This window comes from Bos grunniens, chromosome 3 (assembly GCF_055505025.1).
Source record: "Bos grunniens cultivar Pamir isolate PY7600 chromosome 3, Bosgru_T2T1.0, whole genome shotgun sequence".
NCBI classification, from domain to species: Eukaryota; Metazoa; Chordata; class Mammalia; order Artiodactyla; family Bovidae; genus Bos; species Bos grunniens.
This window is the reverse complement of record NC_141167.1, coordinates 108,779,499-108,793,648: the sequence shown is the minus strand read 5'-3', so window position 1 is coordinate 108,793,648 and position 14,150 is coordinate 108,779,499. Positions and strand designations below refer to the sequence as shown.

Below are 14,150 nucleotides of genomic sequence, written 5' to 3'. Positions count from 1 at the left end.
AGCATGAACGTGTAAGGTGGACAAGTTATTTAATCCTCTGGACATCTGGGATGCTTATTCATAAACTATGTGTAATTCTTAGATAATACAGTTATTCTGAGGGTTCAAGTCAATGTATTACAGATTAATTGAAATGATGCATGTAAAGCCATATAATATTAGTAAATATTGCCAAACCTGGAGGCTATAGGGTCATAATACTGATTCCCAGAAAAAGTTAAATGCCAATATTTGCACTGGGGATGTGAAGAGATCACACTCTGAATAAGAAATTGCTTTGCTCATACCGTCTTATGTAGGCAATCAACAAGTTGAAGTTTATGAAAGGTCAGAAAGGAAACTGGCTCATTGATTGCGGCTGAGAGAGAACCCAAGCCTAGTTCAGGCTTTCTGTAAAGCTTGACTTCAGTGCCTGACCACAGGTTGACACTGGTGGTCAGGTCTGCCTGAGGCAGAGCTGTTAACCTAAGAAAACAGCGAAGCATAGTAAGTAGGTGGATATAAGGGTGGGATGTATGGAAACACCAAGGTAGTCATAACTGCAGGGAATGAGGCGTATCTAACATAATACCAGACAAATCATAGACCATGGCTATTTCCACATTTATTCTATAATTATTTACTGAGTTCACACTGTAGGTACTGGAGATGAGATGAAAGGCTTTTCTCTTCAGTGGTGAGGCTGTCTCCTTGGAATAAATTTGTTGGCCAGTGGTCAAATAAGAACTGATTTGCTAGCTCCACCCTGGAAGAATCATGTAAAATGCCCCTAGAGCTCGAGCTTTTACTTTTCTCTTGCCTCTGTCCATTCTGATGATTTCTCGGTAGCTGCACAGGTGGCAGGCTGTTGGGAAGCCCAGTACAAAATAGCCGGTTGGAGGAAGTCCTTGGGAAAATGGCGAAGGGCCAGAAATACCCTGGCTTGATGTACCCAGGCAGAAAATCATCTCCTGCCTTTGATTATGCCTGGCGCCAAGATTTAATAACAAATATTAAGGATGTTACTTGAGAAAACAGGTTATGGGATAAGCTCATGGGTCACTTAGAGCGTGCTGTCCTTGAAATATTTTTACTGATTAGAGTATACAGCGCTCTGCTGGCTGTATACTCTAAGCTCTTTGTTCCTACTTCTATAAAAAGGCTTGACTGCAGAAATAAACTTGTCAGTCCTTGCAAGAGACTGTCCGAGTGTCCTTCTTTCAGGTTCGTCGCTTCCAAGTCCCGGGGAGAAAATCCCCAACATAGGCAGCCTGCACTGAGGCCCTGCTCAGGGGACCCCCATGTCTACTGGGCCTCTTTGACCCTGGGATATAACAGCCTCCTCCTTAGTGAGTGGCCTGGCCTCCTGGGAAGGGAGGGAATTGTGTAGAGCCAGGGAGAGGAATGGCTGACTTCTAGGAGGGCTCCTTGGATTCTGATGTCTTTGGTATACAAAAGGAGAAAAAAGCACTGTCTTGTAATTTGTGAATGTGCATTTTGTTTAGAGCTCTGGGATGAACAGAAAAAGCAAAATGGCCTATGGTGGTGACAAGGCTGCAATGAGAGTACCATTTACCAGGTAGTTGAAGCTATTTTGTTGCATTAGCAGAGAAGTCACTAGAATCTGGAGTGTCTCTGTGTCTGTTGGCAAGGAGGGAGGTAAGAAAGCTGTTTGCCATTATGGGCTCCACACACAAAGAAATGGAGGCCGGATCTGATGCATGAGTTCAGAGGTTCCTGTGGGTTGCACAATGTGGTATTAGGGTAAGAACAGTCAATAAAATTTTGTGTTAACACATATGAACGATTCTAGTTTTATATTATTTAAATACATGTTAAACTCAATCTTGTTTACTACCACACCTTCCTCTAGTACCTTTTTTTTCTTCCTCTTTAAAGATTAGCATCTTTGTAGATCTGAGCGCTTTGCCTTTCTTCTCTAAGTCTTCTTTAAACTTCACCGCAGCTGGTGCTCACTGTCAGCACCTGGGTGGATCTCCCTGAAGCCTGAGGACCGAGCCGCCTCTCTCCCTGGTTCCCTCCTTTTCAGCAAGTGGGGAGTCTGGCTGGACTGTTGTTTAACCCTCAGCTGGCCAGAAGCCCCTGTTCTGCTAAACCCCTCTAAGTTCTTTCCTTCCCTTTTCCCAGGATAGGCAAGTTAGAGGATGAGCCTCCAGGAGCTTCTCAGATCCTGGTGATGAGACAGCAGTGCTGGAAGAGAAGCCCCTGGGGAGGTCAGAAACAGGGTGGGGAGCTGGTGGGAGCTCCTGCAGGGGAGAAGCTCTGAGCTGGGAGCCCGCAGCCCTGGTGCCAGGTGTGGCTCTGCCCTGTGTGACCCAGGACAGGTTCACCCCCTGGGGCATCTCCTGCTCTGTGACAGGAGGGGGCTGGGAATGTCCCCTCTAAGACCCCTCAGAGTTGTCGTGTCCTGGGATTTAGGACATGTCATGTCCTGGGATTTAGCCACCTCTCCCCAACCCAGCTCTTCTGTGGGGACTTCAAGGCCTCTGCTCTGTCTCTTCACCCTGTCCTGTTCTATTCTTGTATCCTGACAGGGACTGACAACTGGTGAACCTGTTTAGGGAAGCACCTTCAAAGAGAAGACCCCTGACCATCCTGTGGTCACTTCTCAGCTTTCAAGGAGAGAGGGGTGCTCCTCTTTAAGCATCCCCTTGGGAATTCAGCCTGGCCCTCTATTTTCTCTGCCTCTGCTCCTGAGAGGGATCTCGGGACCCAGTGTCCTCAGACGACCTGCTGAAGGACATCACCTCCACCCCACACTGTGTGAAAACTTGGTCTACAAACCACCCTCAAGAAAATATGCTACAGGCTGGGCCCCTTAGAAGTGAAGTGAAGCCGCTCCGTCGTATCCGACTCTTTGTGACCCCATGGACTGTAGCCTACCAGGCTCCTCGGTCTATGGGATTTTCCAGGCAAGAGTACTGGAGTGGGTTGCCATTGCCTTCTCCAGGGGATCTTCCCAACCCAGGGATCAAACCCGGGTCTCCCACATTCTAGACAGATGCTTTACCATCTGAGCTACCAAGGAACTTAGAAGCAGCTAACTAATAATTCTCCCCAAGGTTTCTCAGTTCCTCTTGGTTTAGCAGAAAATTTAGCTACTTTCTTGTGGATCACAGGTGGTGAACTCTCTTGCTAATGATTGTGGGGAGTGACACAAACATTGCTTTGGCCAGAATTACCTGTGAAAATCTCTTAGGAAGGTAACATTGGAGCCTAAAATATTGTTCCTCAGTCAGACCAACTGCTCCATTTCCCCTTTTGGAAAAAAGGATGTTTCTGGAGCCTAGATTAAATGAGGCACTTATGGCTACTGCCCACTGTTATACTAAGAATTTTTTATTTAAACATTAGAATAATTTTATTTTTTATTTTTTTAATTTAATTTTATTTAATTTTATAATATTGTATTGGTTTTGCCATATATCAAAATGAATCTGCCACAGGTATAGAATAATTTTAGTGTTTGATTCTCTTCAGTTATTTATAATCTTTTAAATGTTATTAGGTTCAGTTTGCTGATATTTTGCTGATCATTTTTGTGTCTGCATTTGTAAGATATATTGGTCTATAATTTTCTTGTGGTTTCCTTATCTGCTTTTGGTATCAGTGTAATATTATGCTCAAGAACAAGTTAGAAAATACTCTATCTGCTGTTAATTCTAATTTTAGAAGAATTGGTGCTAATTCTTCTTTAACTGTTTGAGTAAAAATCATCAGTGTAATGACCTAGTCCTGCACTTCTCTTTGTTGGAATGTTCTTTTGGCTACTCCCTCAATCCTTTTATTTGCTATAGGTTTGTTGTGGTTTTCTATTTCTTCTTGAGTCAGTTTTGCTCATTTGTATTTCTAAAAATTTGTCCATTTCATCTACATTATATAGCTTGCTGGTGTTTGAATGTTCCATTTCATTTCTATGATTAGTGATTTTTGTCTTCTATTTAATTTTCCTTTGTCAGTCTCACTAATGGTTTGCCAATTTTGTTGAGTTTAAAAAAAAAAACAATTTTGGTTATGTTGATCCTTTTCATTGTTTTTCTATTATCTATTGAATATTTCATTTATCTCAGCTCTAATCTGTATTGTTTCCTTCTATCTGTTAATTTTGGGTTTTGTTACACTTCTTTTTAGTTTTTTTTTATTATTTATATTTGTCTATGCTGGGTTTTTGATGCAGCACATGGGCTCTTTGTTGCTGTTCTTGGGTTTTCTCTAATTATGGTGAATGGGGGCTACTCTGTAGTTGCAGCACGCAGGCTTCTCCTTACAGTGGCTTCTCTCGTTGTGGAGCACAGGCTTTAGGGTACACAGGCTTCAGTATTTGTTGCACATGGGCTCAGTGATTGCAGCTCATGGGCTCAGTTGCCAGGGATCAACTGATCTACATTGCCTGGCAATCTGATCCACATTGCCTGGCAATCTACAGTTGCCAGGCAATTGTAGTTGCCAGGGATCAACTGATCCCTGTAGTTGCCAGGGATCAATTGTAGTTGCAAGGGATCAACTGATCTACATTGCCTGGCAATCTACATTGCCTGGCAATCTACAGTTGTGGAGCACAGGCTTTAGGGTACACAGGCTTCAGTATTTGTTGCACATGGGCTCAGTGATTGCAGCTCATAGGCTCAGTTGCCAGGGATCAACTGATCTACATTGCCTGGCAACTGATCTACATTGCCTGGAAATCTACAGTTGCCAGGGATCAACTGATCTACATTGGCAGGTGGGTTCTCAACCACTGGACAACCAAGAAAGTCCCTTCATTTACGTCTTTAAGGTGTAAAGTTAGATCATTAACCTGAGATCTTTCTTCTTTTTAAATATATGCATTTACTGTCATAAATTACCCTCTGGCTACTGCCTCGCTGCATCCCATGTTTTGGCAGGTTTTCTTCCATTTCCCTACATCTCAGAGTGTTTGCTTTTCTCTTTTTAATTTAAGTATAATTGACTTACAATATCATATTTGTTGCAGGTGTACAGCATAGTGATTTAATACATTACATTATAGTAAATTTTATATGTTTGATCACCACAATAACTCTAGTTACCATCTGTCACCATGCAATGTTACTGCAATATTATTCACTATATTCCCTATGGTGTATAATTACATCCCTATGACTTAATTATTTATAACTAGTACTTTGTATCTTTTAATTCCCTTTGCCTATTTCATCCATTGCCTCACCAGTCCTGCCTCTGGCAACCACCAATTTGTTCTCGGTATCCATGAGTCTGTATCTGTTTAGTTATGTTTTTTCATTTGTTTTGCTTTTTAGATGCTACATATAAGGGAAATCAGGACATATTTGTCTTTATTTTTTTGATTTATTTAGCTTAAAATGATATCTTCTAGGCCCATTCACCTCATTGCAAATGCCAAGGTTTTATTTTTCTATGCCGAGTAATATTCCATTATATGCATAAGCTACATTTTCTTTATCCATTTATTTATCAGTGGACATTCAGGTTGCTTTGTTATCTTGGCTATTGTAAATAATGCTGTAAAATAGTGCATGTATCTTTTCAAATTAATGTTTTCATATTCTTCAGATAAATGCAGAGAAATGGAATTGCTGGATCCTATGGCAGTTCTACTGTTATGTTTTTGATGAGACTCCGTTCTGTTCTGCATAGTGGCTGTGCCAATTTACATTTCCACCAACAGTGCCCAAGTGCTCCCTTTTTCCTCATACTTGCCAGTACTTGCTATTTCTTGTCTTCTGATAATTGTCTTTCTGACAGGTGTGAGGCAATATCTCATTTTGATTTTGATTTGGACTTCCCTAATGATTAGTGGGAGCTTCCCTGGTTGCTCGGTGGTAAAGAATCTGTCTGCCAATGCCTGCCAATGCAGGAGACAAAGGTTCCATCCCTGGGTCAGAAACATCCCCTGGAGAAGCAAATGGCAACCCACTTCAGTATTCTTGTCTGGAGAATGCCTTGGACAGAGAAGCCTTGAGAGCTGCAGTCCATGGGGTCTCAAAGAATCAGACATGACTTAGTAACTAAATGACAACTAAATGACAACAAAGATTAGTGATTTGAGCATTTGCCATGTGTCTGTTGGCCATCTCTGTGTTTCTTCAGAAAAATTTCAAGTCCTGCCCATTTTTAAATTGCACTGTTTAAGTTTTTCATTTGATATTAACATATATGAGTTCTTTTATAAATTTTGGATATTAATCTCTTATCAAATGTATCATTTGCAAATATCTTTTCTCATTCAGGAGGTTGCCTTTTCATTTTGTTGACAGTTTTCTTCACTGTGCAGAAGCTGTTTAGTTTAACATATTAATGGTGCCATTTGTTTTGGTTGTTCCTGCTACCATCACCTGAGGAGACAGATACAAAAAAATATTGCTAAGAATCATGATAAAGAGCATACTACCTATGTTTTCTTCCAGGAATTTTATGGTTTCAGGTCTTAGATTTAGTCTATACTGAGTTTATTTTTGTATATAGTAAAAGGAAATGGTTTAGTTTCATTCTTTTGCATGCAGCTGTTAAGTTATTTTCAGAATCATTTATTGAAGACACTGTCTTTCCCCATTGTATTTTCTTGCCTCTTATGTTGTAGACTAATTGATCTTATGACTATGAGTTTATTTCTGGGTTCTCTATTCTGTTCTGTTAATCTATATGTCTATTTTTGTGCCAGTACCATATTATTTTCATTATTTTAGCATTTTAGTACAGTTTGAAATCAAGGAGTGTGATGTTTCCAGCTTTGTTCTTCTTTCTCAAAACTGCTTTGCATATTTTTTCTTTGTTTTGTGATTCCATACAAATTTTAGATTATTTCTTTGAAAATTACCACTGGAATTTCAGTTGAGATTGCAACAAATCTATAGATTGTTTTGAGTAGTATGGACATTTTAACAATATTGTTTCTTCAAATCCATGAAAACAAAATTTTATTTCCACTTATTTGTTTATCATCAATTTATTTCATCAGTGTCCTATAGTTTTCAGTGTATAGGTCTTTTCCTTCCTTGGTTAAATTTATTCTCAGGTATTTTATTCTTTTTGATGCATTTTTAAATAAAATTGATTTCTATTTTCTCTCTGATAGTTTGTTAGTAGTGTGTAGAAATGCAATAAATGTCTTGTATATAAATTTTTTATCCTGGAACTTTACTGAACTCATTTATTAGTTCTAATATTTTTTGCTGGAGTCTTTATGATTTCCTATATATAGTATCATGTCATCTACAAGTAATGACATTTTATTTCCTTCTGGTTTCAATTTTTTAATTTCTTTATCCAATGGCTGTGGCTAGTACTCCAAATACTATGTTGAATAAAAGTGGCTAGATTGAGTATCCTTGTCTTGATTCTAATCTCAGAGGAATGTTCTCCTTTGTCTTTTATTACGATCTTTTTTAAACAGTCTGTTTTGTCTGATATAAGTATTGCTAACCCAGCTTTCATTTTCATTTGTCTCTTGTAGGCAGCATATAGATGGATCTTTTTTTTTTAACTTTACAATATTGTATTGGTTTTGCCATATATCAACATGACTCCGCCAGAATGTAAATAGACTAAATGTACCAATCAAAAGACATAGGGTGGTTGAATGAATTTTTTTAAAAAAAGATCCATCTATACACGATGGGGAACATGTATATAGATGGATCTTTTTTTTAAAAAATTCATTCAACCACCCTATGTATTTTGATTGGTACATTTAGTCTATTTACATTCAAAATGATTATTGATAAATATGTAATTATTGCCATTTTGTTGTCTGGTTGTTTATTTGGTTTTCTGTTCCTTTCTTCTTCCCTTGGCTTTTCCCTTCTAGTTTGATGATTTTTTTGGTGTGTGTGTTATGTTTGGATTCCTTTTTTTTTTTTTTTTTTTATCTACTGTACACATTGTTTGTTGTTACAATGATGTACATAATTGTTAAGCTGACAGTCACTTAAAGTTCAGGTGCATTCTAAAAGTACTACATTTTTTCTTCTCTTCCTCCAAATTTAATGTCTTTTATGGAATACTTTACATCTTTTAACTTTGAGTGTATTTATTAAATATTTATTGAAGTTACAGTTAATTTTACTACTTTTGTCTTTTAACTTTCATTCTAGCTTTCAAGTGGCTGATCCATTGCCTTAACTACATATTTGCCTTTACTGGTGAGATTCTTCTTTCTCATTTCTAGTTGTGGCCTTTTCTTTTCTGCTTAAAGAAGACCCTTTAACATTTCTTTAAAGCCAATTTATTGAGTCAGCTTGTTTAGTTTTGCTTGCCTAAGAAACTCTCTCTCTCCTTCAATTCTTTTTAAAATAATTTTTATTTATTTATTTATTTTTTGGCTGTTCTGGGTCTTGCAGTGCACAGGCTTTGTCCAGGTGTGGTGAGTGGGGGCCACTCTTTGCTGCGGTGTGTGGACTTCTCATTGTGGTGGCATCTTTTGTTGTGGAGCACAGGCTCTAGGTGTGTGGGCTTCCGCAGGTGCAGCATGTGGGCTCAGTAGTTGTGGTACATGGGCTTTGTTGCTCCGTGGAATGTGGAAACTCCCCAGTCCAGGGATTGAACCCATGTCCCCCGCACTGGCAGATGGATTCTTATCCACTGAGTCACCAGGGAAGTCCTCTCCTTCAATCCTGGTTGATAACCTTGTCAAGTAAAGTATTCTGGTTGTAAGTCATCTTTTTTTTTTTTTTTTTTTAATTCAGCACTTTAAATACATCATTCCACTCCCCTCTGGCCTACCGAATTTTTGCTGAAAATCATCTGATAGTCTTGTGGGGGTCCTCTTGTATGTGACTAGTCATTTTTCTCTTGCAGCCTTTAAAATTCTCTCTTTATCTTTCACATTTGTCATTTTAATTATGATCATGTCTTGTTATGAACCTCTTTCAGTTCATCTTGTTTGAAACTCTCTGTCATTCCTAGACCTGGATATGTGTCTCCTTTCCCAGGTTAGGGAAGTTTTTAGTCATTATTTCTTTAAATATATTTTTTTACCCCTTTCTCTGTCTCTTTTCTCCTTCTGAAACCCTGTAATACAAATGTTGGTACACTTGATATTTTCCCAGATGCCAAACTATCTTCATTTTTAAAAATTATTTTTTTTTGTTTTTGCTGCTTGATTATCTTCCAGATCACTCATCCATTTCTGTATCATTTAATCTACAACTGATTCCCTCTAGTGTATTTTTAATTTCAGTTGTTGCATTCTTTAGCTCTGACTGGTTCTTTCTTACTTTTCCTAAATCTTTGTGAACTTCTTACTGTGTTCCTACATTCTTCTACCAAGTTCAGTTAGTCTCCTTATGACCATTATTTTGAAGTCTTCATCAGGTAAATCACTTATCTCCATTTTATTAGGGTTTTTATTGCTGGAATTTTATCTTGTTCTTTTATTTACTACTACATGAAACATGTATCTCTGTCTCTTCATTTAGTTTGACTTTCTGTGTTTGTGTCTATGAATTAGGCCAAACCACTACCTCTCCTGGTCTTGGAGGTATGTCCCATTTGTAGACTGTGCTAAGAAGCTTTGGCAGGTTGTCTGGAGCTGAAGTAGATGCCAGTGTGGAATATCCTGGGTTGCACCATACTGGGGCTGTCTTCGCAGGATGGCCGGGGCTGGAGGGGGCACAGGGTAGGTGGTTCCTGTAATGCGCCATGCCAGGATTGCTCTCCAGGATGGCTGGAGTTGGAGCAGACATGGATTGAGGGGTGGGGTCCCAGAATATACCAGAGCAGGAGGGCTGTAACAGGGGTAAGCACAGGCCAGGGTTCTCAGCATGCACTGAGCTGGGGCCATTCCAGTGGAGCTGCTACATGCATGCATGCTGAGTTGCCTCATTCATGTCCAACTCTTTGTGACCCCATGGACTGTAGCCCACCAGGCCCCTCTGTCCATAGGATTCTCCAGGCAAGAATACTGGAGTGGGTTGCCATTCCCTTTTCCAGGGGATCTTCCTGACCCAGGGTTTGAACCTGCATCTCTTACATCACCTGCATTGGCAGCTGAGTTCTTACCACTAGCGTCACCAGAGCTGGAGTAAGTGCAGGCCTGAGGGGAAGGGTGGTCCTGGGGCACACCACATTGGGGCTACTTTGTAAGGACAGGTGACGCTGGGGCAGGCACAGGTTGGGGAAACCAAGGTGTATGGTTCTGGGCCAACTTAGGGGAAGCTGTAGTTGGTTGGGGTCAAGTGCCTGGGATGTGCTGGGGTGACCTTGGCAGGCCAGCTAGAGTGTCTAGACATATTCCCGCCCGTGCTATCAAGGGGAAGAACAATAATAGTACTCTCTCATGCCTCCAACCCTGGAGAAAATTCCATTTTCCCTTTTGGCAGATGTTCAACAGTTAGTAAATGGATTTCCTTTATGTATGGCCCAGGTGATTTTTTAAACCACTGTTTTATTATTGTGCCCCCCAGGGTGGGCTAATCTGTGCATGGGCCCCTCAGTGATATTCCTTCTTATTGCATTTTTCCACATCAGAAATGGCTTTCCTGTTCATACCACATCTTCATTTTTCCTACCCACCTCTAGGTGGTCACTCTATCATTTGTTGTACAGAAGCTGTTCAATCAGCCTTTAGTTCTTTAGGAGGAATCGCTCCCTACAGATGTGTAGATTCAGTATCTGCATGAGAGGAGATGACTGCAGGGTCTTCCTACATTGCCATCTTAGACTAAAAGCCTCCCACTGTTTCTTTCTTTTTTTTTTTATTTCCCTTGTGTGTTTGCCTTTGATCCACAGGTTGTTTTATTGTGTGTCATTTAAATTCCACGTATTGGTGATGTTTCTAGTCTTCCTTCTGTTACTGAGTTCTAGCTTCATTCAAGCGTGGTCAGAGAAAATACTTTGTATGATTTGATTCTATTTAAATTTACTGAGCTTTATTCTGTGGCCTAATATAAGGCTCTGAAGCACGGTTCATGCACACCTGAGAACAAATATATTTTTTGTTGTTGGGTGAAGTCATCTATTGTGTTTCTGTTAGGGTGAGTTTGTTTTAGACAGTATTGCTCACATCTTCTATTTCCATACTCATATTATATGTGTGGTCAGTCATGTCCGACTCCTTGCAACCTCATGGACTGTATAGCCCGTCAGGCTCCTCCCTCCATGAGATTTCCCAGGCAAGACTATTAGAATGCATAGCCATTTTTTATATGTCAAATTGGCTGGGCCATGGCACCCACTTATTTGGTCAAAAATTATTCTTGATATCTTCATGAAGGTGTTTTTAGGATGAGATTAACATTTAAATCTATAAAGTTGAGTAAAGCTTATTACCCTTCATGGGCTTCCCTTTAGTGTGGGTGGGCCTCTTCTAATCAGCTGAAAGCCTTAATACAACAAGGACTGATCTCCTCTGAGCACAAAGAAATTCTTCCAGCAGACTGCTTTTGGACTTAAGCTGCAAATCTTTTCTGAAGCTTCAGCCTTCTGGCCTACCCCTTGAGCTTTTGGAAGCACCAATCTTCCACAGTCACATGAGCCAATTCCTTAAAGTAAATATATATATATATTTACTATAAAGAAATATATATATATATATATTTACTATAAAGAAATATATATATTTCTTTAAGTCAGTAAACAAATATACAAACTTATAATTGGAATGTATGTTTGGAATAGACATACTCAGCAACTGGCAGAATCCTCACACTGGTTCCCTGACGTGAAGTGAGAGCTATTCCGGTATGAAAGGTAAAGTGAAAGCCACTAGAACCAACTCTACCTAAAAAAGTAAACCATGGGTAACTCTATGTTTGCAGAGGAACCTCACAGATTAGTGCCAAGAAATTAAAACATGCAGGGGCATTGGTTCCCATTCCCAACCAACTTGCCTATTTTAACTGTGCAGAAGACAGATGGGTCTTAGAAAACAACAGTGGGTTATAAGAGTTAGGCTTGCTTACAAAGGACTGAGGTGGTGACTTGAGCTACAGCTGCTGTAACAGATGTGGTTTCACTGCTTGACCAGATTAACTCATCCCCTGCTACCTGGTATATAGCTAATGATCTGGCAAATCCTTATTTCTCCATCCCTGTTAAAAAAAAATCACTGGAAGCAGTTTTCTTTCTGCTGACAAGAGCAATAATTAAACTTTCATTGTTCTATTTGAAGGTTATATCAACTCTCACCTGAATTGTTGCTGTTCAGTCATTAAGTCATGTCCAGTGCTTTGTGACTCCATGAACTGCAGCACGCCATGCTTCTAGGTCCATCACTAGCTCCCAGCGTTTGCTCAAACTCATGTCCATTGAGTCGATGATGCTATCCAACCATCTCATCCTCTGTCATCCCCTTCTTCTCCTGTCCTTAAACTTTCCCAGCTTCAGAATCTTTGCCAATGCAACATAACTTGCAGGGATCTTGGTCACCTCTCCTTTCCACAATATATCACATTGGTTCTTTACATTGATGTTGTGCTGATTGGACCTAATGAGTGAGTAGTTGCAACTAACTCTAGACATATTGGTTAAAACATATGTGTATTAGAGGGTGGGAAATAAACTTAACAAAAATCAGGGACTTTTTACTTTAGTGAAACCTCTAGGGGTTTGATGGTACAGGGCGAGTTGAACTATCCTTTCTAAGGTAGAGGATACATTGCTGTACATCTGGTCCCTCCTACAACCAAAAAAACCCAAACCAAAACAAAAAACAACCTAGCCACAATGCCTGGAAGTCTGTTTGGATTTTGTAATAACTTGCTCCTCATTTGTATGTGCTACTCCAGCCGATTACCAGATGACCTGAAAAGCTATGAGTTTCGAGTAGGGCCCAGAACAAGAGAAGGCTGTGTGATAGGTCCAGGCTGCTGAGCTAACTTCTTTGTGCTCAAGTCATGTGATCCAACAGATCCACTGGTGCTTGAAGGGGTTGCTGATTGGAGACTTAGCAGCTCTCTATAAGCGAGTCACAGTGAAGGCCCTCAGGATTTTGAAGCACAGCCCTGTCATTGTGGATAATTATTCTCTTTCTAAGAAACAGCATTTGGCCTACTACTGGGCCTTAGTAAAGATTGACGTTTAACCACAGACCACCAAACTATCATGCTGAAAGCAAAGGAAATACAAAATGGGTTATGTAGTTATAAATACCAGCTACCATATTCAAGTTACAGAAATCAGAAGCAAGGACTGTAATTGTCATATATTTTTTCTCATTTTGTTATGAGGACATTTGTGTGTGCAGTGTATATATTTATATTATATATAACGTCTTAAATATCTTTTTTTAATTCCATCTCTTATCCCCTTATTGTATAATATAAGATATGCTAACTATGACATTAAACTAAAAAACTTCTGCACAGCAAAATAAATGATCAACAAAATGAATAGGCAACTAGGGAATGGGAAAAAATATTTGCAAATCATATATCAGATAAAGGGTTAATATCTGAAATACAAACAAGGCACAATCCAGTAGCAAAAATACACAAATGATACATTTTTCAAAAGTACAAAGGAACTTAATAGACATTTTTCCAAAGAAGATATTCAAATTACTATTGGTATGTGAAAAGTTGCTCAATTACTAGTCATCAGGGAAATTCAAATCAGAACCAGAGTGAAATATCACCTCACATCTGTTAAAATGACTATTACCAAAAAGACAAGTGATAGCAAGTGCTGCTGAGGAGGTGGAGAAAAGAGAATATTTGTGCACTGTTGATGAAATTGTAAATTGGTGCAGTCACAATGGAAAAGAGCACAGATGTTTCCCCAAAAATTAAAAAGAAAACTACCATATAGTCATCAATTGCACTTCTGGGTATCCTAAGGAAATGAAATCATCATTTCAAAGAGATGTCTGCACCCTCATTTTTATTGTAGCATTATGCTGGGAAAGATTGAGGGCAGGAGGAGAAGGGGACGACAGAGGATAAGATGGTTGGATGGCATCACTCACTCAATGGACATGGGTTTGGGTGGACTCCAGGAGCTGGTGATGGACAGGGAGGCCTGGCATGCTGCAGTTGATGGGGGTCACAAAGAGTTGGATACAGCTGAGCGACTGAACTGAACTGAACTGATTTACAGAAGCCAAGACATGAAAACAACCTGTGTCTATTGACAGATAAGTGGATAAAGAAGATATGATGTATATTTATATTGCAACGAAATATATGCAGCCATATAAAAGGAGGAAATCC

At 39.5% G+C, this 14,150-nt stretch overlaps 2 long non-coding RNA genes across 4 annotated transcripts in view; both read right to left on the bottom strand.

The window, feature by feature from the left end:
- LOC147376734 (uncharacterized) overlaps positions 1-13,836 on the bottom strand; it is a 32,941-nt gene extending 19,105 nt beyond the window's left edge. Inside the window, exon 1 of one of the 3 annotated variants that reach the window (XR_015161211.1) lies at positions 12,130-13,836. This is a non-coding gene — a long non-coding RNA (uncharacterized LOC147376734). The remainder of the gene's footprint in view (positions 1-12,129) is intronic. The other 2 variants (XR_015161210.1, XR_015161212.1) reach the window with 2 other exon arrangements.
- LOC147376735 (uncharacterized) lies at positions 585-2,950 on the bottom strand. The gene is made up of 2 exons (XR_015161213.1): positions 1,856-2,950; positions 585-1,716 (listed from the first exon to the last, which is right to left on the bottom strand). It is a non-coding gene; the product is annotated as an uncharacterized LOC147376735 (long non-coding RNA).
- Positions 13,837-14,150: the final 314 nt, after the last annotated feature.